The sequence below is a fragment of the Castor canadensis genome, chromosome 6, assembly GCF_047511655.1.
Source record: "Castor canadensis chromosome 6, mCasCan1.hap1v2, whole genome shotgun sequence".
NCBI lineage: Eukaryota > Metazoa > Chordata > Mammalia > Rodentia > Castoridae > Castor > Castor canadensis.
The window spans coordinates 18,063,097-18,088,309 of NC_133391.1; the positions used below are offsets into that span (position 1 = coordinate 18,063,097).

At 39.9% G+C, this 25,213-nt stretch overlaps 1 protein-coding gene across 8 annotated transcripts in view; it reads left to right on the top strand.

The window, feature by feature from the left end:
• The window catches only part of Itpr2 (inositol 1,4,5-trisphosphate receptor type 2), an 842,075-nt gene that overhangs the window by 303,626 nt on the left and 513,236 nt on the right, over nucleotides 1-25,213 (top strand). The window lies entirely within an intron of this gene.

Sequence of the window (25,213 nt, forward strand, 5' to 3'; positions counted from 1 at the left end):
TACTCATGTCCGGCCAGGGCAAACCTGGCAGCTAGCTCTGGCCTCCCTGAACTGTAGCTCGACGTGCCATCTACAGGTACCATAAAGCAGCAGCCTCTGACTGGGTCCCTCTGGACTTGTAATAAGTGGGAGGCTAAATTTTAAATTCTCTTGGAGGAAATGTTTCTGTTTGTATTTGTAAGTATTATGTGATAAATTTAATTTCATCAACATCACCTAATTCAGAAGTACCTTTCCTAATGTAGATTGATTTAAAAGTGAAAACCTTTAAATAAGGACTGGCAGAGTGACTTCAGTGGTAGAGCAAGTGTGAGGCAGTGAGTTCAAATTCCAGTACCACCAAAAAAAGCTTTAAGTATGTATATATGTGTGTGTATATATGTATACATATATATATGCACATATATATGAAGTATATATATGTGGATATATATGTACATATATGTGCATATATATGTACATATATGTGAACATATATATATACACACATACATACCTATATATGAAAGATATGATTTTGTCCCACAGCTTCTCATTTTTAGAGTGAAGTATAGCCTGTGGAGACACTACAGTCTTTTAGCCATTTTCACCCATTGACCATCTGTCCCTCTTGCTCCCTCGTCTGTTGATTGAATAAACATTGATAGACATGAGGTCAGATTATGAGAAGATTAATTTTTAAAGGTGTTCTTTGGACATTTCTTGTGCCCTTCCACCCTGCATATCACTGTCTTATGGATATAAACTTCAGTATAATTAATTTTTCAAGGCTTCAGGGAAGGCATAAGATTCTAAAAACTACCACCAAGAGAGGCTGCTGTTTATTGTTTGATGACCAAGTTGGGACATTGAGATTTTTAAGGTCGATTTATTGTGTCAGAACACACATACATTGACCAGCACGAGAAAGGGCAGATGAGTTAGAGCTACCAAGACAAAAAAGCATTTGAGACATGGAGGAAATGAAAGACAAGATGAAGGCCATGCTGAAGGAAGTGGAAAACAGAGATTTGGGATGTGGGAAAAGTATCCTTTTAGAGAGTAAGAGAAATCCAGTGACAAGCTAGAAGCAAAGAATCACTAGAAAACAAAAGTCAGTATTCATCACAGAGATTGAAAAATCTACCCTAAAGTTCATTTGGAAACACAAGAGACCTTGAATAGCCAAGGCAGTACTCAGCAAAAAGAGCAATGCTGGAGGTATCACAATACCCGACTTCAAACTATTTTACAAAGCCATAGAAATAAAAACAGCATGGTACTGGCACAAAAACAGATAGGAAGACCAGTGGAACAGAATAGAGGATCCGGATATGAATCCATATAGCTATACCCACCTTATTTTTGACAAAGGTGCCAAAAACATACAATGGAGAAAAGACAGCCTCTTCAACAAATGTTGCTGCAGAAAGCTGAAACTAGATCCATGTTTATCACCCTGTACTAGTATCAACTCAAAATGGATCAAGGACCTTAATATCAGACCTGAAACTGTGAAGTTAGTACAGGAAAGAGCAGGGAATACTCTGGAAGCAATAGGTTTAGGCAAGGACTTCCTTATCCCAACAGCTTAGCAACTAAGAGAAAGGATGGACAAATGACTACATAAAATTAAAAAGGTTCTGTACAACAAAAGTAATGGTCTGTAAACTGAAGAGACCAACCATAGAGTGGGAGAAAATATTTACCAGCTGTACATCAGACAGAGGACTGATAGCCAGAGTATACAGGGAGTTCAAAAAACTAAACTCCCCCAAAATCAATGAACCAATTAAAAAAATGGAAAACTGAACTAAACAGAAGTTTTTCAGAAGAAGAAATTCAAATGGCCAGAAAACACATGAAAAATGCTCACCATCCCTGGTCATAAAGGAAATGCAAATCAAAACCACACTTAAGATTCCACCTCACCCCTGTTAGAATAGCTATCATCAAAAACACCACCAACAACAAATGTTAGCGAGGATGTGGGGAAAAAGGAACCCTCATACACTGCTGGTGGGAATGCAAGCTAGTACAACCACTCTGGAAAACAAAATGGAGGCTTCTTAAAAAACTAAACATAGATCTGCTGTATGATCCAGCAATCCCACTCCTAGGGATATACCCAAAGGAATGCAACTCACATTACTCCAGAGGCACCTGCACACCCATGTTTATTGCAGCCCTATTCACAATAATCAAGTTATGGAAACAGCCAAGATGCCCCACTACTGATGAATGGATTAAGAAACTATGGTATTTATACACAAAGAAGAATGAAATCTTATCATTCACAAGTAAATGGATGGAACTGGAGAACATCAACTTAAGCAAAGTTAACCAGGCTCAGAAAAACAAAAAATCATATGTTCTCCTTCATATGCGGTCTAAAACAAATGCAGTAATATTAGACTTGGGTCACATGCTAAGGGGAGGACACATACAGAAGGAATAGGGAAAGGTATGAAACCCAAAACTGAAAGTGTTTGATGTCCCCACTGCAAAAAGGGGCTAGTACAATAACCTTAAAACAACAGAGGTCACTATGGTAAAGTGACCGGGAAGTAGTGAAGAGGTCTGGTAGAGATGAATCAATTCGGGTTGTAACACACTTGTACATGGAAGCAGTGCTGGGAATCTCTCTGTATAGCTATCCTCATCTCAACTAGCAAAAATGCTATGTCTTTCTTATTATTGCTCATGTCTTCTCTTCAACAAAATTGGAGAAGAGGGCAGAACAGATTCTGCCTGGAAGCAAGGGGGGTGGAGGGGAGAGGGAGGGAGTGGGTGGCAGGGGGAAGAAATGGCCCAAACAATGTATGCACATATGAATAAAGGAATAAAGAAAAATAAATAAATAATATACCAAATCTTTAAAAAAAAAAAAAGTGGGAAGAAACCAATCCCAGGCTGAGAATTAAATCAGACCAGTTACTAGAGGAACCCAGAAACCCAGTGACGTGGTATGTGCCTCAAGTCAAGGACTTAATTTAAAAGCACCTTAGAGGGAAAAGCAAGGAAGATTAGGACAGAGTGGGCAGCAATATGTTTTAGAAGAAGGGGGAAGGAAGATAGAGCCACCATGTTTTCTTCACAGCTAGTTTTCCTGTCTGGAGAGTTGCTCTCTGTGCACCAACAAGCAGCTTCAAGAACAAGACCTGGCCAGGTAGCTATCCCAGGAGAATGCACTTCCAACCCAGCTGAATCTGCCTTGGGACCAGTGGAGTGGCAGATGTTTGAGCCACATCCCCACACCCTCAATAAAGGTGTTAAAAAGCAATCTCAGATTATCTTCATGTTAGGGGCAGCAATGAAAGTGTCAAGGTCAAGAAAAGACTCAATGTAAGCATAGAGAACACAAAATTTTTAAAGGCTAAGTTGCATGGTGAAAAGAATGGGAAAAGAGGATAGCTCATGTAATCACCAGTCCTGGCTTGAAAGATGATGCCAAAGAAAGTGAGTGGAAAATGATGATGACAAAATGTCAGCAATTTTGATAGAACTGAGTGAGTGAACGCAATCAGAGAGAACAGAACCAGTGACAGTGGAATTGTGGACCTGTCTGAGGAGCTGAAATTCAAAACTAGCAAAGCAGGCATGAACAGCTAAAACAACTTATGGAAGGAAAAGAGGAGACAACAGATATGAGATGGCTCCAGTGGTCTATTGAGGTTTTTCAGACTTCCCCCAAACCAAATGTTGGGAAAGTAGCAGTTTTCAGAATAATGAAGATGCAATGAAGGAAGCCAGACTTCAGGAAGAGAAAGAACGTCAGGTTGAGTAAAGATAAAAAGTAAATTCTGAGGCAGGCATGGTGGTTCACACTTGTAATCCCAGCTACACAGAAGGCAGAGGTTAGGAGGATCACAATCTGAGGCTGACCCTAGGCAAAAGTGTGAGACCATACCTGAAAAATAACTAAAGCAAAGAGGGATTGGGGGTATGACTGAAATGGTAGAGCATCTGCCTAGCAAGTACAAGGCCCTAAGCTCAAATCCTAGTACTGCTTGGGGGGGTGGGGGGTGGGGGGGGAGAAAAAGGGGAAGAGGAGGAGAAAAGAGATTCTGAATTGATGAATACTTTAAAAAGCCTCTTGCTTAAAATGTAATTTATAATGAAATTTAATGTCCATATGGGTCCCTTTTACAATCAGACAATACAGAAGTGGAATAATATCGGACAAGTTGTACATCACTGAGAGTGCCTTGTTAAGCAAATGTCTGCATATTTTATTGTGGTGACATAAGAAATGGTTACCATGTCACCTTATAAATGAATTCTTTATATAACTCCTGCCACCACTTTTTCATGTGAAGTGTTAAGTTTTCACTCGCGGAGGGGCCCACTGTGACCTGCTGATCTTTCCATGGTGGCTGCTTTTGCTGTCTCTAGGCTGGGATGCAATCCTTGGCTTGTTGGGAGGCTAAACAGCTCATCATGGATGCACAAATGCAGGTGCGCAGTGGCTGTCAGCTTCACTTCAAAAGCCACGCGTCAGGGCATGGTGGAATTCAGCATTGGCTTCTTCCATGTTGAACGTAGAGTGAGTAGGGTCCTGAGTGCAGAGGAGTATGTAGACTGGTTTGTGCCTTTGTATAGCCCAGTAATTCCAAAACCAGATGCAGCTTCCCTTGCCTTACCATAATCAACATTGTGCAGACAGTTATTTTGGTATCCTCAGACTTTCAGTTTTTGTTGTTAGTCTTCATGGCCGTGAGGTGGTTCTGCTTTCCTGCCATGACATCCCTTTTGAACCTTCCTGTGGTCAGTGTTACAAGAAACAAATAATGCTTCTTGTAAGTGTCTAGTCTGACCTACATAAAACTATAAATACAGCAAAAGGGAATTTCTTAGGTTCTAATACTGTGTGTCATGCAGAGAATGCCCTTAGTCTTCAGCTCTGTGTCTGTTTTGACTTCTGTCTTCCACCTTCCTCTGCCTCCTGCCCCTCTGTCTGCACCATTCTGTGCTCTAGTCTTGGGCTGGTTCCTTCCTGTTTCTTCTCTATTTTTGCTTTCTGCTGAAGCAATGTTGCCTGCCAACATTGTTCAGTACTTTGTATTTATTAACCTGTAGTAAGCCATGTTGTTTCTGTGGTTCCAGACATCTAGCAATTGCTGTGTTTGTTGAGTCTCTTCAATGAGTGTTACCTGGAGTAAGAAGCATCTGAGAAATGGTGTGTGTGCAGCAGGGCTGGAACAGTGTTAGACAGCTAGCCTGTGGAAGGCAAAAATAACTCTTGCATCATAAAGCAAGAGTGATAAGATTAATTAGTTACATGAAGTTCTTTTCAAAATTCAGGCTTTAAATTTTTTCATGAGCATTCTCCCAAATCAACAAATGGTCTTTAAAAGCATAATTTTCATGTCTGCATAATTGTGCAACATTTGAATGCACCATAATTTATTTAATCACTCCTTATTTGTTAGACATTTACATTTATAACGTATTTGACACTATAAATTTTGCTATGATTAACATCCTCACTCATTAATTTTTGTCTGCCACACTGATTATTTTCCTAGGATAAATTCCAAGAAGTTTAATTACTGGGTCATAGGGTAGTAACAATTTTATGGTTCTTGATGCATCTTGTAAAACTATTTTCCACAGGGTGAGATTGTACTTATCTTACTGAACCCTAAAATTATTACCATTCAAAAAATCTTTGCCAAACTGATAGTGTTTAGATCATAGTGATCACTTGACAACTGTCTGTTAATAAATTAACATATGATAGATGAATGGGGATCTCATTTGAGTCACATCTTTTAGGTTACTGGTAAAAACGTACTTTTTTAAAATGTGTTCCTTGGTCATTTACATTTCTTCTGTGAAGAAGAAATGGGGTTCGAAGTTTAAGGTTTCAAGGAGACTGTGGGGGCAGGGAGGGGAGGACACACCTGCTCAGGATGCTCTGAGTTTGTTCTGTACTGTGGGTGCATGACTCATTTTTCTTTTAACGCTGACCTGTCTTCTGTAAAGACATGCCACCTTTCAAGAAAGCTAAAATTCTCTCTTTACCACTGTAAATACACTACATGCCCTTTTAGCTTGGGAGTAATATTATAACTTTTGCCTTGCTTTGGGGGCACCATTTGCTTTTGGGAGGCATATTTTTGAAAAATTAAGGGCAGGGAAATACCCAGCAGAGCACACAACAATTTAAATACAACTGACTTGAACAAGGGCCCCACTGAGAGCCTCTCTGCATCAGCTGAGCTATAGAATGCATGTGGGAATTTAAATTTTTTGGTTTTGAAGTTTCTTTTGATCTTTTAAATTTTTTTGACCACACTTTGTCACAACCTTGTATAATAAATCCATGAATGAAGCAAGCTTACTGTCCTTTTGGGGATTTGTTTTTTTCTTACTGAATTTTAATTAAGAGTAATAATCCTTTGTCAATGGTATTAGTTAAATCTCCTTCTTAATTCGTTGTCTTCTTCATAGCTTAATAAGTTTTCTTAATGCCACCTAAAGGGCTATTAAAAATACTCACCTGGGTTTCTCTCCAGTAGATAATGAATTCAGTTTTTATATTTAATCGTGTGATTTTTCAACATCATAATAATGTCAGAAATAATAAGAAGGCAGGCTCTGATGACAAGAAAGTTCTCAAGAGGCATGTTCTGAAATATAACTCCAGAGGGCAGGGCTTACAGGAACCCTGTGAGGTGAGGACACTTTAGGGATGCAATCAGGGTTGGGCAGGTCATGTGCAGGATCAATGCTGGGCTGATGGAGCCAAGGCCTGAGGATCCTTTTCCACAGAGACAGCCAGTTCTCATGTCCCTTGCCTGATCTGCACTTCTTCCAGGATTTCAAAAGAAGCCTCAATGTTGTATTGCATTTATATGTGAAATCTCCTAACTTTAAAGAGTTGGCAACTCATTGGAGATTTTTAAAAACATTGAGAGGGCCAAACAAAACTAACCAGCAATCTGAATGCAGCCTTGAGCCATCCGTTCACCACCTGTGGAGTGAAGATCCAGTGTCTTCATTCGTTCTTTCATTTGATTGCACAGAGGAGTGAGTCATTACCAGGTGCTGGCACTGTGCCAGGGACTAGGAACGCAGCAGTGAAGGTCAGTGTCAGATCAGCTCTCTGGAAATTTCCTTGTGACTGAGAGCAATGAAGGGGAGACAGTAGTAGCAGAACGACAGCAGATAGTGAGATAATCCACACAGAGACTGGGAATGGGGTGTGGAGAAGACAGTAATGGGGGCTCCTGGGGAAAGGCTGATCTGGAGAGTTTTTTCTGAAGAGCTGACAGATGAAGCTTGAGCCAGTGTATGAAATGGGGGAGGGGGATGTTAAGGAGCATCTTGGAGGCTCGAAGCACCAATGAGCTTGGCCTGTTTAACATGGAAAAAGAAGGTCCAGGGGCTGGACTCCGCTCTGTGACACATGATCATTGTACCAGTTGAGTAGAATTCACCTCCAGTTCATTTGTTAAAGTCAGTCGTTCGAGAGCATTGTGCATGGCTGCAATGGCTGAGTAAAAATATGCCAAGAAGGTCACATGGAGTGATGTGAAGGACAGAAGTCCTACCTTAATATGCTGCATTCAGATGGAATGTGTGTGAAAGGCTTCCCCCAGGAACAGAGAAGCTTCTAGAAGAGGTGACCTCAAGGGATAGAGGGATGGGAAGGACAGTTGAGGCAGAAGCAGCAGCTTCAGGGGATATGTGTAGAGATCTTGTATGCTATTCACATTGTCTTGATACTGACATGAACTGTGGTAGTTTGAACTAAGCACCTCTGGTAACTTACTGACTGACCACACAGACGCAAATGAAGGCACAAAACTCTAGGATAAGATGTGCTCTGAAGCCTTGGTGTTGAGTAGTTTGAGCGTCATCATAAAAAAGCAATTAATGATAATTTCTGCCGTTGGAGTATGAATTCCTTGTGCACAGACACAATGGATTTTTTTCTCTTTTCCTTTACCTAATACAGTGCCTAGCATACAGTAGACTCAAGAAGAGTTTACTGATCGTATTTTGTAACACACACAAGGTAAGATTAATGGCATCTTACAAAATTGACCACTGTGTTTGGTGGTCAAGGATCTTATCCAGCTGATTCCTTTTAATTTTATGCATTGCTGCTGGTCAGTCTCTTCAGTTAACTCTGCAGAGACAGAACCTCCTTGTCTTCTTGCTGGACACTTTTCTTATTTCAGTTTATGCTGCCATCTTTCTCCTGAGCTAATAAAATATCACCCCTTTTAGTTTATTTTAATACTTTAAGATCCAAAGTGACAGTTACCTACCCCATTTCTTAGATAAATTCCAACAAACAATGGTTTTCCTTTGTTTTGAATTCTTAAGTTTTATGTTCACCCCAAGCCACATTTACACTTTGACACTCATTAATGCTATGTATCATCTTAGAACTGCTTTTTAATTGTTCCATGCATGTAGGTCTTGGATACTTAATTACTAGTAGAGTTACAAGTATGGTTACCCATAAGATCTCATTTTTTCGGAAGGAAAGTTGTAAAAAGATAAAATGTAATGGGAAAGATTCTAAGGTACAATTGGTTTAAATCTCCCAAAGGCCACCCAAATATCCTTCTTGAAGCAATTAGGAATGTTTGCATTACTGCCATTTAAATGACCTCGAAGTCCATTGTTAATGGGACCAGTAAAATATACAACTCAGAAAACGGATTGAAATTGAACTCTCTTAATTGTTAGTTTGGTGTAAAGATCATGAGACCAAGTTAAAAGAAGTGATTATGTTTTTGCTTAACATTCCATGTTTGTTAGTTATATTTATTTCTGAGTGACACACTTATTAGAGCATCAATCTAAATTCTAGAAATGCAGAAGGCAGTGCGATATCTCCAGCTCCTCCTTGTGTTCTCTGACTTCAACATCTATTGGAAGAGCTGGAAAGATGAGGGAGGGCTTCTATGTGGTTGTTCTCCTCCAAAAGGAAAATGCACAGAATTTCCTAGCATATCTCAGACTCTATACCAACCAAGGCCAGTATTTTTTTGTGAATTCCTAGGAAAGAGAGTTGGGAAGGTAGGAATGGTCATGGTGCTTTGATCACTGGGAGTCTTTTATCTTATGCTGAAGAAACGCCCAAGATGTCCTGGTAGTCCTCATTGACCCACTCTTTCCCTCAAACATGGCATCTCATAGCTGCAGTTGCTTGTGCTGTGCACAATATAAATTACTCAAATAACTAAATTTTAATTTGTGCTGAAGTCATATGAAATGTGTATATCATTCAGACTACGTAAAATGTTTCCCTTAGAAAGTTTGCCCACCTCCTCAAGGCTTCTTTTTCTTACGCTAATATGCAGTAATCAGCATTGCCTCATTGCTTTATTTGTAGAAGCAGAAGGATGGGTTTGTAATTGGATACGTAACTTCCATCTCTAATATCTGAAGGGTTTTAACTAACTTAGAATTACTTCATCTTTGTTAGTGCTGGTACTGTAGAGAGTGGAAGACACAGCTGGGCCTTTCAGTTCATGGAGGCACTTGTGGCTCAGCACTGTCTTGGCTGGAATATTGCCCCAGGAGTGTTGTGCATACACCTTAGCTGCTGTCCACCCTGCACTGCTTATTTTCTATGAGCTGTTCACGTTCAGCTGTCTGACTTCGGCTTTCTCATCTGTGAACATGTGCTGGTTATCCCTGAGCTGTCGGTGAAGTAACATTTCAGGAGCCTATATGAACACCAGAGAGTAGTTGGCTATGATGGCCATTTTACTGAATTAGATTACATTTTAAATGAAACAATAACAAACCAGCTAGTAGATAGTCATGTATTTATTTATACCTCATCTAATTATTAAAAGTATTCATTTGAGGTTGAACGAAGTTTACCTTTCATTACAGGAGAGGGACACAGAAACAGACACATTGCATCAAGTCCTGTGAAAGAGGTACATCTGGGTCTCAGGGTGGGAGCGTGCTTGGGAAAGTGAATGTGCAGGAACCAGAGCGTGTGAGGAGACAGCCTGAGGGAGCCAGAAGAGCAAAGAGATGCTGGTTTCACTATTCAACCACTTGATTGGTTTTCCAGCATGCAAACCTGCTTGTCTGTAAAACCTCTAGCCCTCTGACTCATAACTCTGCTCCCTTTCCACAAAATGTCCTCAGCAAATAATATAAACAAAGGTGACTAAATAACGTAAGTAATGGTCATCTTCAATTCCTCTCTTAAATCGACTTCTGCCAGGCTGTCACCCCCTACCATGCTGCCAGTGAAGCTCTTGGTGAGGACTGCAGTGACTGCCACCTTGCTAAATCTGAGTCTGTCCCCATTCTTCATCTTATTTGACTTGTCAGTACATCTGGCACAGTTAGGCACCCTCTTCTTGAGGGTGTAAACCATTCTTAAGAATGGTTTACATTCTACCTGAAAGCTCTTTGGGAAAACCTTGCTACTCCACTCACATTCTGTAGAATTCAGTGAGAGTATGGTGAAGCTGCCACACTTCCTGCAGTAGCCTAATTCTACAGCCACCACTTCCTAATTGGTGCTAGGATAGCAGGACAAAGTTCATATTCAGGTGAGGTTGGGCTGGCCTGCCCTGTGTCCCTTCTTGCCCGTGCAACATTCCCTTGTTGCTCAGCTGTCTCAGTTCCCTTTAGACAGCATCTTTCTGTTCCTACTTACTCCTCTAGGTGAATTCTTCCACTAATACACAGATTTGAAATCCATGACAATCATTAACACTGCATTTGCATGCTTTTTTAGTCTAAGCCACTATTAGGTGCTATCTTTGGTCCTTCAGGCCAACATTTTTCCTAAGTGATCTAACTGTTGAATCTTGGTTACAAATTCTCTGGACTTCACCAGTTCCCCAGCAGGCTCTCATCTGTCTTTGTCCCTTGTGCTTCACACAGGCAGTATGTCACACACTCTAAATGACTTGTGGGGAACAGGGGATTTCCAGGAGGTCACAAGAACATGACTCTGTTAATGTCAAGCAAAGTGAGGGCAAGTGATCCTGGGTGTGGGTAGCTGGTGAAGTAAGGACAAGGAAAACATACCATGGAAAAGACTAGGCCACTCTCTTCCTGGCTCCCTTCAGTGTGGATTCCTTTGTGAGTCTCATCACAGCCATGTGGTGACGACCAATCTCTGACAACCATAGAGTGCCTGAGCCCATCACAGTCCACATTGTGCAGCTTTCCAGAAAATGGGATCACCCTGCTGTGTGATAGATTTCCAAGCTGATTTCTCCTCTCTGTAACTGTCTTCCTTGACTCACTTTCCTTCCCTCCCTGCGTCTCTTCCACCCCTATCTGGTAACCATCATTCTATGGTCTATTTCTAGCTCAACTTCTTTAGACTTCACATAAGAGGGATGCAGCAGGATTTCTCTTTCTGAAGTGGTAGATAGGTTAAGTAGAATGATTTAGTCATCTCACAGTACATTACAATCCATAAATTTCACAGTTGTGATTTGTCAATGGTAAATGGCATCAGTAAACACATAGAGAAAATAAAATGCAGAATTGCAGCTGGCCTGCACCACCCACTTGCTTTTGTGGCTGTGACTGCAATCCACCTCTTTCATTGGAACCACTTTATTCCTGAATTGTGAGTGTTTCTTTTGGGCTAACAGATGGCAGCACAACGTTATAATGTATGAGGCAATCCTCCTAGTAACCCTCTTTCAGCCTTAGGTCTTATCTTGGATTGAGAGTGTGTTCCCACCATCAGGATCCTCTGTGGCAATGGATTTTTCTTCAGGTGTACCTTGGGAGGACTTGATGGTCCCTGTGTTACAGGTAGAGGCTGTACTCACATGTGGAGTTACCCAGTGATAAGGGACTTTTCTGTATCAACATTTTCTGTAAGAATGAGTGGCTCTCTCAGTCACAGTTAGAAGCTGTGGCCCCATCTTGGGGCCACATACCCTGTGAGTACACACTGATGTCTGTATCATAGGGTTGTGGCCCCACAGTGGGATTGTTCAAAAGAGAGGGAGTTTTCTGATCACATACTCTGTGAGTATACACTGCTGTCTGTGTCAAAAGATTGTGGCCCTACAGTAGGATTGGCCTATGGGGAAGGAGTTTTCTGACCACATACCCGGGAAGCATTTTGGTATGTGTCTTCTACCCACTGCTACTCATACAGGGAATCCAGTTGGCAGCCTTAAGACCACACTGGGAGGCTTTGCCTTAAATGGGCATTCTGATCTGCAATCTGCATAGGAGTGACAGGTATGGAGGCTCTTCTTCCACCCTTCTACCCTATCTTCTTGTCATTCTCAGACTGCTGATGTTCAGAGCAAAGTGAAGGAATTAAAGGTAGGCTCACTGATTCTTCTTTGTGGGAAGAGTGAAGGTAGAATGATCTGTGGAAATAGGCAAAGCATATCCTCTGGATGCCTGGGCTTGCCTTAAATGGTGCAGCTGTCCCTTTGGGGGTGGGGGTCCAGTGTTGGAGCATGAGATATAGGTAGCCATTACCTCACTGAGTTTCAGCTTTACAGAGAGACTCAGCTCTCATATGTGTCACACATCATGCCTGTGGTCATGTATATTACTGTTTGGGGAATCTCTATAATGACTGCTTGAGCATTCCTTATCTCACCTGAGCCACAGATGCCCTGATGAGCACTAACAGGAGCCTCTGTCAGGGCTAATGGTTTGTAATTGACAGATGATGTTTTGCTCTTCTGCACAAAATTGTGATAGAATATTAAATCTTGCATTCAGGAACTGCTGCTCCAGCTGGAAAAAGTTGTTTCCAGAAAAGGGAGGGAGTCTGTGGCCATGTTAGGAAAACCAGTTTTTCAAAGTTCTTAACTCAGTTTGGTTTAACTAAAACACAAGCATTCGGGAGTTAACTCTCATACTGTGAACTAAAGAAGAAAAAAAGGTACTATTTTAAACTCAAGCAATTACTGTAGCTGCCTAATTGGGGGGCTTGCAAAAGAAATTGTGAAGTTTAGTTATTTAAACAAAGGATTTTAATTGTTTGATTCTGTCATAAGTATGATTTGGATTTAACTCTCTTTGACAATATAGGGGTACAATATAGCAAATATGTTTTGTAAATTGTTATTGTACAGAAAAACAGTTTAGGATTGCTTTTCTTCCTGGGTCTTCATTGAAATATAAGACTACTAAGACTATTGTATTTTCTTTTAACTTAGACAGTTTTGTCTAAGTTAAAAATAAACAAGTAGAAAAGAGATGTAAAAACATATAGAAATGTTGTAAAGTAAGCTTTGTCCTAAAGGATAATTCTAAAATTGGAAAAAAATGATAGGACTAAAACAAGAAAGCATAAAAATTTACAAAAATGGATGAGTAGGTTTTAAGAATATTAAAGATAGAGTTTATAAAAGTTCACGTGTGTGATTTAATTGACTTATTATAATTTCAGTAGAGGATTTCTATTAAAGATCATATACCAATGTATAGCTAGGACCTAATTCTCTGTGTCTATAACAATGAAGCTATCTAAAGGATAGTCTGCTCTTAGAAACATTTGCAAAAACTAGTTTAATGGGAAGATTTTTATTTTATCAAGATAATTGGTTGAGTTTTCTCTGGATTTTGTCAGGCTTTTAACTACTTCAGAAACTGAGACCTAACTCAACCAAGATTCATTTAAATATTTATACATGTCAAAGTCTTTTAAATAACCACCTTATAACAGTGGTTAAACAACTGTTTTTGTTTGTTTGTTTGTTTTGCGGTACTGGGGCTTGAACTTAGGGCCTTCACCTTGAGCCACGCCACCAGCCCTTTTTGTGATGGGTATTTTTGAGATAGGGTCTTGCCAACTATTTGCCTGGGTTGGCTTTGAACTGTGATTCTTCTGATCTCTGCCTCTTGAGTAGGTAGGATTACAGGTGTGAGCCACTGGTGCCTGGCTAACAACTATTTTAAGTGAGTCTAATCCTTAATTCTTTATATATCTGTGACGGAAAGTATATAGAGCTATGTCTAAACTGTATCAAAATGTTGTGTACATGCTTACAGAGATTACAAATGTGTATGTTTAATACGTGTAAAGTAACTGGCTTATGTTCTCTTTTACCAAAAATGCATTATGTCAAACCCTTTTTAATGTAAGATTCACCAGTGAAACTTTTTGACATTTGCTTGTATTGGTACCATTTTGATTAAAAATAAATACCTGTTGTCCTGGTCGAGTGGTTCAAGTCATAGAGTGCCTGCCTCAATAAATAAATAAATAAGTAAATACCTGTCATTTGGGCAGGCCTGGAATTAAAAACCTGGTCTACATCTATTTGTCTTAACTAAAGGAGTGTTGTTTATGTGAGATATACTTATACAAAAAAAGTAAGGCAATTTGCAGTCATGAGGACTGTGTACACCTGCTCTTATTCAAAATATGTGTGTATGACATCTGTTTAGCTATAATGCTAGTTGCTGCTAGTTCCTTTATGCTCCTCAAATAGGTGTCTTCTAAAAAACTCTTTTTCAAGCTGCTGTCCTAAAATTATAATTGTTAGTGATGCTACATTTTATAGATTTAACCCATGTGTTTCTAATTGTAGCAAAAAATCTCTAAACTTGATTATGCTAATATAATACTGTTGATCATAATTACTATCTTCAAATGCTGTATGCAGTGTAACTAGACTGTCATACCAACGGCTGTTTAAAAAATTCTAACTACAGCTATTCTAAGTCTTTTAGCATTGTAGTTTTGATTCTTCTCTGGAGTCTTTGCAGTTGGGGTCATAGAATATGATTCCTACAGGTAGTTATTTGTCATTTTTAGGTATTTGGTTTTGTTGGGTTTTATATTTTCCTTGTAAGACTTTATTGTCTGCTAACATTCTGCAGAAGTACAACTTTCTAACAATAGCAACCTGAGTTAAGATACTCAGGACATCACTTATAAAGTAGACGGAATTAAATTTAGTGGACTCTGGGTAAACCCAGCTTACGAGTCACTTAAATCTCTCTGTTCCTTAAATTTGGCCCAAAGGGTGTCATTGGCACTGACTCATTCCTGATCAGTCTGTCACTTCACCTTCCATGTGGAATTGGAACAAATGAGCAGAACATCTCGTTCTGGCAATGAGAGAAGCTATACCAGGACCAAGTTTATCCCAGAGATGAGGGACTAAACCTCTGCATGATTAATCCCTGGAAATCTTCAGAATAAAACTGTACTTATTTCTGCCAAGCCTTCTAAAGATAACTAAAGTGGAGAGGCTGCCAAAAGCATGACTGCCCAATGTTAACCAAATCCCCTGCCTATCAATCTTCTGACTTGACAGAAACTTGCCTTTCTATCACTCACTATTTCTATAGCAAAAAAAAAAAAAAAAGAAGAAAAACTGATTCCTCTCTATGTATAGAAAGTCACAATCTCTTAGGAACAATAGGGCTATTCTATCCATATCTTTGTTAACAGGGCTTAGAATTATATCCAGCATAGGGACAGGTGTGGGGGAATTATGTCTTCCTCCCTGTTCTATAAAAACCTGTCTCTAGAGGTACTGATGCTCTGGAAATCATAACCCAAACCCTCATGGATTTACAGGGACAAATTGACTCTCTAGCAGCTGTGTTTCTATGAACACTAGGGGTTTAGATATTCTTACTGCTATGCAAGGAGGAACCTGTGCTACTCTTGGGAAGACTGGTGTCTTGGGATTAATATATCAGAACAAGCTCAAGTTAACAATCATAAATTAACCCACCAGACCTTTCAGGTTAAAGAATGGGCCACTAATAGGAGAAGGGGACCAGGAACTAGAGAAAAGATTAGTTCAAGAAGAATTAACCTAGACGGTAACACACATGCACAGGAAATCAATGCGAGTCAACTCCCTGTATAGCTATCCTTATCTCAACTAGCAAAAACCCTTGGTCTTTTCTATTATTGCTTATACTCTCTCTTCAACAAAATTAGAGATGAGGCAAAATAGTTTCTGCCGGGTTCTGAGGGGATGCAGGGGAGAGAGAGGAGGTGGGGGGGGAGGGAGGGGGTGGGGGAAAGGGGGGAGAAATGACCCAAACATTGTATGCACATATGAATAAAAAAATAAATTTAAAAAATAAAGAACAGGCCACTTAAGAAGAGTTCTCATGGGTAAACACCTGGTCATGGCTTTCTTGGATCCTCCCATCTTGGGACATTATTTTCCCTATTACTTCTCCTTACTGAAAATTGTATCACTAATACTCGAGCAAATTTTGTTTCTTCACATCTTCAGGCCATAAAACTTCATAGTGTCTAGAGTCCCGGTGCCCTTAGTCTCCTGGACCAGGCTTCCATACAGTTTTATTCTGGTACTTAATTAGATAAAACTGTATCCCTGCAGACTGCCCCATAACCCTCTGCTAGAACAACAAAAATATAGGCAGGGATAGATCAATGACCTGGCCCAGCTGGAAGCAGTTACAAGAGGATGAGACCACCTCCCCACTTAACTCAGTATCATTTTTGTTGTTAGAGGGAGTGTGGAGGAGAGTCCTCATCAGGAGACATGGTGGGAAAAAATACCAGTACCCTATTGGAATGAGGAACGAGGGACCAACTGAAGGAAATGATGGCATGAGGAAATAAGGGATGAGTGCATGAAATATTGCTGCATGCTAAATTAAAACAATAAGAAACAGCCAATCAACAAGGCCCATGAGAAAGAGAAACCTATCAGTGAAATCCAGTGTGAACGCCATAAAGCCTGTGCCCCACCCCATATTGGCTGAGCAGCAGTGATATTCCCTTGTTGCTCAGCTGTCTGTTGCTCCCCTTAGGCAGCATTGTAATAAACCTCCTAGTTTTCCTATCTATTGAACTGGATAAAAGAATTTTACCAATGCACAGATTGGAAATCCATGACAATCATTAAAAATACATGTGCATGCTTTTTTTTTAGTCTAAGCCACTACTAGGTGTGATCTCTGGTTCTTCAGGCCAACATTCTCCTCAGTGATCCAGTCTTTGAGGCTTGGTTACAAATTCTCTGGACTTCACCAGTTCCCCAGCAGGCTCTCGTCTCTGTCTTTGTCCCTTGTGCTTCACACAGGCAGTATGACTTGTGGGGAACAGGGGATTTCCAGGAGGTCACAAGAACATGACTCTGTTAATGTCAAGCAAAGTGAGGGCAAGTGATCCTGGGTGTGGGTAGCTGGTGAAGTAAGGACAAGGAAAACATACCATGGAAAAGACTAGGCCACTCTCTTCCTGGCTCCCTTCAGTGTGGATTCCTTTGTGAGTCTCATCACAGCCACGTGGTGATGACCAATCTCTGACAACCATAGAGTGCCTGAGCCCATCACAGTCCACATTGTGCAGCTTTCCAGAAAATGGGATCACCCTGCTGTGTGATAGATTTCCAAGCTGATTTCTCCTCTCTATAACTGTCTTCCTTGACTCACCTTCCTTCCCTCCCTGCGTCTCTTCCACCCCTATCTGGTAACCATCATTCTATGGTCTATTTCTAGCTCAACTTCTTTAGACTTCACATAAGAGGGATGCAGCAGGATTTCTCTTTCTGAAGTGGTAGATAGGTTAAGTAGAATGATTTAGTCATCTCACAGTACATTACAATCCATAAATTTCACAATTGTGATTTGTCAATGGTAAATGGCATCAGTAAACACATAGAGAAAATAAAATGCAGAATTGCAGCTGGCCTGCACCACCCACTTGCTTTTGTGGCTGTGACTGCAATCCACCTCTTTCATTGGAACCACTTTATTCCTGAATCGTGAGTGTTTCTTTTGGGCCAACAGATGGCAGCACAACGTTATAATGTATGAGGCAATCCTCCTAGTAACCCTCTTTCAGCCTTAGGTCTTATCTTGAATTGAGAGTGTGTTCCCACCATCAGGTTCCTCTGTGAAAATGGAGTTTTCTTCAGGTGTACCTTGGGAGGACTTGATGCTCCCTGTGTTGGAAGAGGATGAGGTCACACATGAAATTACCCAATGATGAGAGACTTTTCTTGTGTCAACTTACCATGAAAGGACAGGGTGTTCTTTGGGTCATAGTTAGACACTGTTGCCCCACCTTGGGGTTGTCCTATGGGAGTTTTCTGACCACATGCCCTCTGAGAACATAGTGTTTTCTGTGTCACAGAGGTTGTATCCCCATGGTATAGTTGTCCAATGAGGAGGACATTTTCTGGCCTCATACCTGGAAGAGTATGTTGCTATGTCACCACCCACAGCTAATCATGCAGGGATCCAGGTAGCAACCTCTACCATACCAGGAATATATGCTATAAAGGCTGACTATGCTGCAAGGATATATGTGGGATTTTCTGTTTAGTGAGACTTGAATCACGTAAGTGTGATAAATTATGTCATACATCATGTCCAAGATTGTATAGTATTAACACTTGGGGAGTGTCTTGCTAGAATGACTACTTATACATTCCTCATCTTGCATGATGTGCTCTAACATGAGCCCCTTCCTAGGGTCAATGGTTTGTAAATGATGATGTTTTGCTTTTCTGAAGAAAGTTATGATGAAATAATAAACCTTGCACACAAACTGCTGCCCAACCAGGAAAAAGCTGTCTCCATGAACTGGGAGGCAGCCTGTGACCATGTTATTATACAAATGAATTCCCAAGCTCCACAATCAACTGCAGGGAAACCATGCACCCAGGATCATTTCTGGAGCAGTAAAAGTGCAGTGCCATAGATGAGGTCTACTTTCTACCCAGTTCTAAATTTAGCACTTGGCCCTGTGTTGCAGACTTGATGTTGCCCTTGCATCCAATATGATGTTTCTCTGCTGCAGGTCTCAATGTGTGATGTCTTTCCCATGGCAGTAGCACAGGGCACACATGATCAAAAGGAACACTTTCTGGGATTCCTGGTCCTCCAGGACATACTCCAAAAGGTCTCTATGACTAACTTGCATGTTCCATGATGAAGAAGGTGTTTTCAATAGTTTCAGTTTTGTGGAACAATTTTATTACATTTGCATGGCTTGAGTTTTTCATATCAACTTCAGATGAAATGAAGGTGGGAGGAGTTCTGTCCTTTCCTTGAAAGGTAACCTTTCAAGGTTACCTTGGTTTTTGTGAGTTTGTGGTGGGCCAGTTAGACTTTGGAAAAGTTGTCTTGCCCTGTCACCTACAAGACCCAATAATGATCTGCAAGTTTGTCCTCATCAGAAGAGGTGTTCTCAGGTCCCATTCCATTGTTGCTTCCTCACAAGGTAAGCTAGAATTCCTCAGGAGCAACACTAACCATTAATGTCAGATAAATAAAAATTAAAAATGGTTTTAAGAGGAAGTTTATAGCTAAAAAACAGAGAGACCTCAACCTAATGATGCATGAAAATGTCTTGGAAAAAGAACAAACCAAATTCAAAATCACAGGAAAGAAGTAATAAAGATCAGAGCTGTAATTAATGAAATGGAAACTAAAAGAACTATGCAGAGGATCAATGAAACAAACATTTGGATCTTTGGAAGGATAAACAAAATAACAAACTCAGCCAAACTAACTAGAAAAAAGAAGACAAAATAAAATTAGAGACAAAATGGTGATTTTAAAAAAGATAGCACTGAAACCAAAAGGATCATTATTATCATACTGGCAGAAAAACAGACACATGAAGCAATATAATAGACAAAATACAGTTTGAATCAATAAAGTTACAGATACAGAGGGATATTTTCTGTTAAAAGGTTCAATACATCAAAGAGAGGAACATTTCTAAAGTAGAAGACCCAGAAATATGGATACCCATTTAGCTACAGCAGTATGATTCATGATAAAGGTGACAAAAACATACATACAAGAAAGATAGGAGAGATTCCAAGATGGCGGCTGAGGGAGGAAGCAGAAAGCATGCCTCCTAAAGTAAAATTTTGGAGAGACACTGGAGACACACCTTACAGGAAAAACCACCGAGAAGAGGCAAAACTTTGACCCCTCCATGCCTCCAGTCTGTGCAGAGCATCTCCACTTCACATTAAATGGAGAAAACAGAAGGGCCCCCAGGCCACCGCCAGACGCCAGCGCCCAGACAGCTTGGGAAGATGCGGACAAGGTGAGCTAAGCGGTACGTGGTACTCCCACAGACAACCCTGGGCCAGATCAGCTTAGCCCCCTGGACAGACTGACCCCTACCCAGGGAAAAAAAGAGAAACTGAGTAACAAGCAATAAGAACAATAAAGACACATAGCAAAGAGGGTTGGGTGACCTGAGCACTGAAGTGGGGGGAGGGGAATCCCTTACAAAACTGTAAATAAACAAGCCAGGCCTGGCCAGAGAAGGCAGGAGTGGTGGCACACACCCAGCAACCAGGAGCAGGAAAGCTTGTGAGAGTGGCGGAGGGAGGAAAACTCCACAGAAGAGCAGGGAAGACCCACTTCCCATGTGAACAGTAAATAAACATGCTGGCCTGAGAAAGCGGGTGCAGTGTCACCTCCCCCAGTGTGCTTGGAAAGGGGAAAGCTTGTAGCAGAAGCTCGCACACAGGAGAACTCTAAGTAAACAAAGCCTGAGGGGCCAGGTGAGTGCTAAGTTCACCCCTGAGATCTGCATAAATAACGCCTCCAGCTACAGCAGGCTGACAGCAGTGGGCAGGCAAGCCACAGCTACAGATGGCCATTCATAGAACTGTCTCCAGACTTTTTTTTTTTTTTCTTTGTCTCCCTACCTTTGATGAGAGAAACAAATTACACCTGCAAGCTGAAAAACTTACTGAAACTGTATTGCATTTGAGCTTGGGACACTTTGTGGGGTTTTTTTTTTTGTTTTGTGTGGTTTTGTTTTATTTTTCCCGTTCGATGAGACAACTACAGAACAACATCTGAGGCACCATCTCCAGGATTGGAGGCTGAGGGATGAACACAAAAATTATTAAGACTGAAACTTCATTGCATTTGAACTTGGAGATTTATATATATATATATTTTTTTTCTATTTCTATTTTTTTTTAATTTTCAATCCTCTCTCTGTCTCTCTAATGCCTGTTCAGCTTACGGTTGATTAGTACACTGTCTCTCCCTGTTTATATCTTCAAAACTTTTTTTGTTTGTTTCTTTGTTTTGTTTTTTCTACTTGTTTATTTGTATTTCCCTTTTCCTTTAACTTCTTTGCTTTCCATCTCCTCTCACCCTTCCATTCTAAACATCACTAGTGCTATTATTACAAGCCAGAAAATACTTAACTGCACACAGTACAGGGACAATAACAACACCAAGGGCAATGATGGGAAGACAGAAAAAACAGGGAAACCAGCTTCCCCACAGCAAAAAATTAACACAGGAACCAGAGGGAAATGAAGAAAACAGATACTCAGACCCAGACTCCAACAAAATGAAGATAAACTATGCCAAAGACCCAATGAAGCCCACAAGAATAATCTAAAAGAAGAAATACTACAGGTACTCAATGAGAATTTTATAGAGATGATACTGGATAGGGTCAACCAAAATGTACAGGAGACACTCAAGAAATTCCAAGACAACAAAAATAGAGAATTTGAAAAAGCAAAAGAAGAAATAAAGGAAACCATAGAAGCACTGTATAAACACCAAAGTGAAATAGTGAACACGATTAATAAACAGATAAATGAACTCAGGACAAAAATAGACAACATTAAAGAGGAAACGACCCAGGATATGGAAAACCTCAGAAAAAAGAATGAAACAGAACTGCAAAACAAAACGGAAGGCCAATCCAGCAGAATAGAACAAACAGAAGACAGAATCTCAGAACTTGAAGATGAAATGGTAGTTAAAGGAAAAACTGGAGAACTATTAGTTAAACAACTCAAGACCTGTGAAAAGAAAATGCAAGAACTCACCGACTCCATCAAAGACCAAACCTGAGAATCATGGGCATCGAAGAAGGAGAAGAGGTGCAAGCGAAGGGAATGTGTAATATATTCAACAAAATAATAACAGAAAATTTCCCAAATCTAGAGAAAGCTATTCCCATACAGATGCAAGAGGCCTCCAGAACACCAAACAGACCAGATCAAAATAGAACTACTCCATGACATATCATCATTAAAACAAGTTCAGAAACAAAGGAAAGAATACTGAAGGCTGTAAGAGAGAAAAAACAAATAACATACAAAGGCAAACCCATCAAAATCACAGCAGACTTCTCAACAGAAACATTAAAAGCAAGAAGAGCTTGGGGAGAGATATTCCGGGCACTGAATGAAAATAACTTCAACCCCAGGATACTCTACCCAGCAAAGCTATTATTCAAAATAGATGGAGCAATAAAAGTCTTCCATGATAAGCAGAAACTAAAGCAATATGTGACTACAAAGCCACCACTATAAAAGATTCTTCAAGGTATTCTGCACACAGAAAGTGACACCCAACTTAACCATGAAAGGACAGGCAGTACCAAACCACGGGAAAAGAAAAAGCAAGAAAGTAGAGACTAACATCAACTTAGGAACATACAATCAAACCTTCAAATAACTAAGACAACTAAATGACAGGAATCACCACATACCTATCAGTACTAACAAAATGTTAACAGACTTAATTCACCCATTAAAAGGCACTGTTTGACGAAATGGATTTAAAAGGAAGATCCAACAATTTGTTGCTTACAGGAGACCAATCTCACTGACAGAAATAAGCATAGGCTTAGGATGAAAGGCTGGAAGAAGATTTACCAAGCCAATGGCCCCCGAAAACAGGCAGGAGTAGCAATACTTATCTCTGACAAAGTAGACTTCAAACCTACATTGATCAAATGAGATAAAGAAGAACATTCCATACTGATAAAAGGGGAAATAGACCAAAAGGGAATAACAATTATCAACCTATATGCACCCAATGTCAATGCACCCAATTTCATCAAACATACCCTAAAGACCTAAAAGCATATATTAACTCTAGCACAGTGGTTGTAGGAGACTTTAACACCCCATTATCATCAATAGATAGGTCATCCAAACAAAAAATCAATAAAGAAATCCAAGATCTAAAATATACAATTGATCAAATGGACCTACTTGATGTCTACAGAACATTTCATCCAACTTCTACACAATATACATTCTTCTCAGCAGCCCATGGAACCTTCTCCAAAATAGATCATATCCTAGGGCACAAAGCAAGCTTCAGCAAATATAAGAAAATAGAAATTATACCATGCATACTATCTGATCACAATGCAATAAAACTAGAGCTCAACAACAAAAAGACAAAAAACATGCAAACAGCTGGAAACTGAATAACTCATTACTTAATGAACAATGGGTCATTGATGAAATAAAAGAGGAAATTAATGTGAGTCAACTCCCTGTACAGCTATCCATATCTCAACTAGCAAAAACCCTTGTTCCTTCCTATTATTGCTTATAGTCTCTCTACAACAAAATTAGAGATAAGGGCAAAAAGTTTCTGCCTGGTATCAAGGGGGTGGGGGGAAGAGGGAGGAAGTGGGGTGGGTGGTAAGGGAGGGGGTAGGGGCTAGGGGGAGAAATGACCCAAGCATTGTATGCACATATGAATAATAAAAATAAATAAATAAATAAAAAGAAAGATAATACCATCAACAAATGGTGCTGTAAAACTTGATATCCACAATGAAGACTGAAAACAGATCTCTTATCTCTCACTCTGTACAGAAATCATTTCAAAATGATCAAAGACCTTAATGGAAACCTGAAAATGTGAACTAGAGGAAAATGGGAAGTATTTCAAGATCTAATGACTTTCCGAATAGGTGTCCAATGAGGGAGCTCCAGTGGCACAATCAGTTAACTCCCAGTACTAATATGATTCCAGTAGTTTGGGAAATAAGAATGAGAACTGACAAATGGAATGTCATCAAATTTTAAAAAATGAATATATTTACATATATATATATATATATATATATATATATATAGTGTCAAAGGTAGTACTAATTTTGCTTTCTACATGATGTAAAACATAAAAATAGAAGTTACACTGCATTCAACTGGTATTACTTTTTCATCTTAACAATGTAGGACATACACAAAACTAAATGGATGGAAGTTAAAAATATTTTGCTACAAAAATCAACAGACTCGAAGACAATTATGGAGGAAATGAGGGCCACTAATGGCCATAAGGCATATAGAAACTACAAAGTGACAAGTCCTTATCAGGAATTGCTTTAAATGAAAATGGATTAAGCATGCCAATGAAAGGATAGGGAGCTGCAAAATGAATGGAAAATGTCCCAATTTGCTGTCTATAAGAAACTCACATTCTTTGTTATGCATATACACACCGACATCCACACCCACCCACTCATACACACACACATACATACGCATATACATATATGTAAGTGTACACACACACACACACACACACACATATATATATATATGTATATATCTTGAACCCAGAGCCTCATGTGAGCAAGTGTATAACACTGGAGCCAAACTGCTACCTAAGATAACTTATTTTGGATCAAAGGCACAAAAACCTTCAAAATTACAGGACAAAGAGACTCCATGCAAATAGTAAGCCAAGAGAGCAGATTGGCTCTACTTATTTTAGACAAAATATACTTTGAATCAAAAAAGTTGCAGGAAATCAAGAAGGACATTTTTTTAGTGGGAATGGGGCTTAAACTCAGGGCTGCATGCTTGCAAAGCAGGTACTCTATTGCTTGAGCCACACCTCCTGCCCAAGAAGGACATTCTCATTGAACAAAAAGTTCAATGCTGGTAGGAGACAGACTTTTCTAAAATTTAGCATACTTCAGAACAGGCTATTAAGATCTATGCAGCCAAAAAAAATAGAGAGAAATATTCTACCTTAATGGTTGGTGATGTCAATAACACACTCTTCACATTGGATAGGATGATCGGATAAAAAAGAAGGAAATTGAATGGAGTACCTGAACAACATGAGAAACCAGTGAAATCTAGCTGATCTGCATGGCAGTCCACCTAAGACAAGAGAACACACATTATTCTAGGGGGAGGTGAGACTTCCTCCAGGTCAGACCATCCATTTGGCTATAATTTAAGTTTCAGTACCTTTTTAAAGACATATATCATACAAAGTGTCTTCTCTGACCATAGTGGGACAAAGTGAGAAATCAGTAAGACAAGGATAACTGGAAAATCCACGAAGTGGAGGATACTACACAGTACACTCTTTTTTATTTATTTATTTATTTATTATTTTTTTATTATTCATATGTGCATACAAGGATTGGTTCATTTCTCCCCCCTGCCCCCAACCCTCCCTTACCACCCACTCTGCCCCCTCCCTCTCCCCCCCACCCCCTTGATACCCAGCAGAAACTATTTTGCCC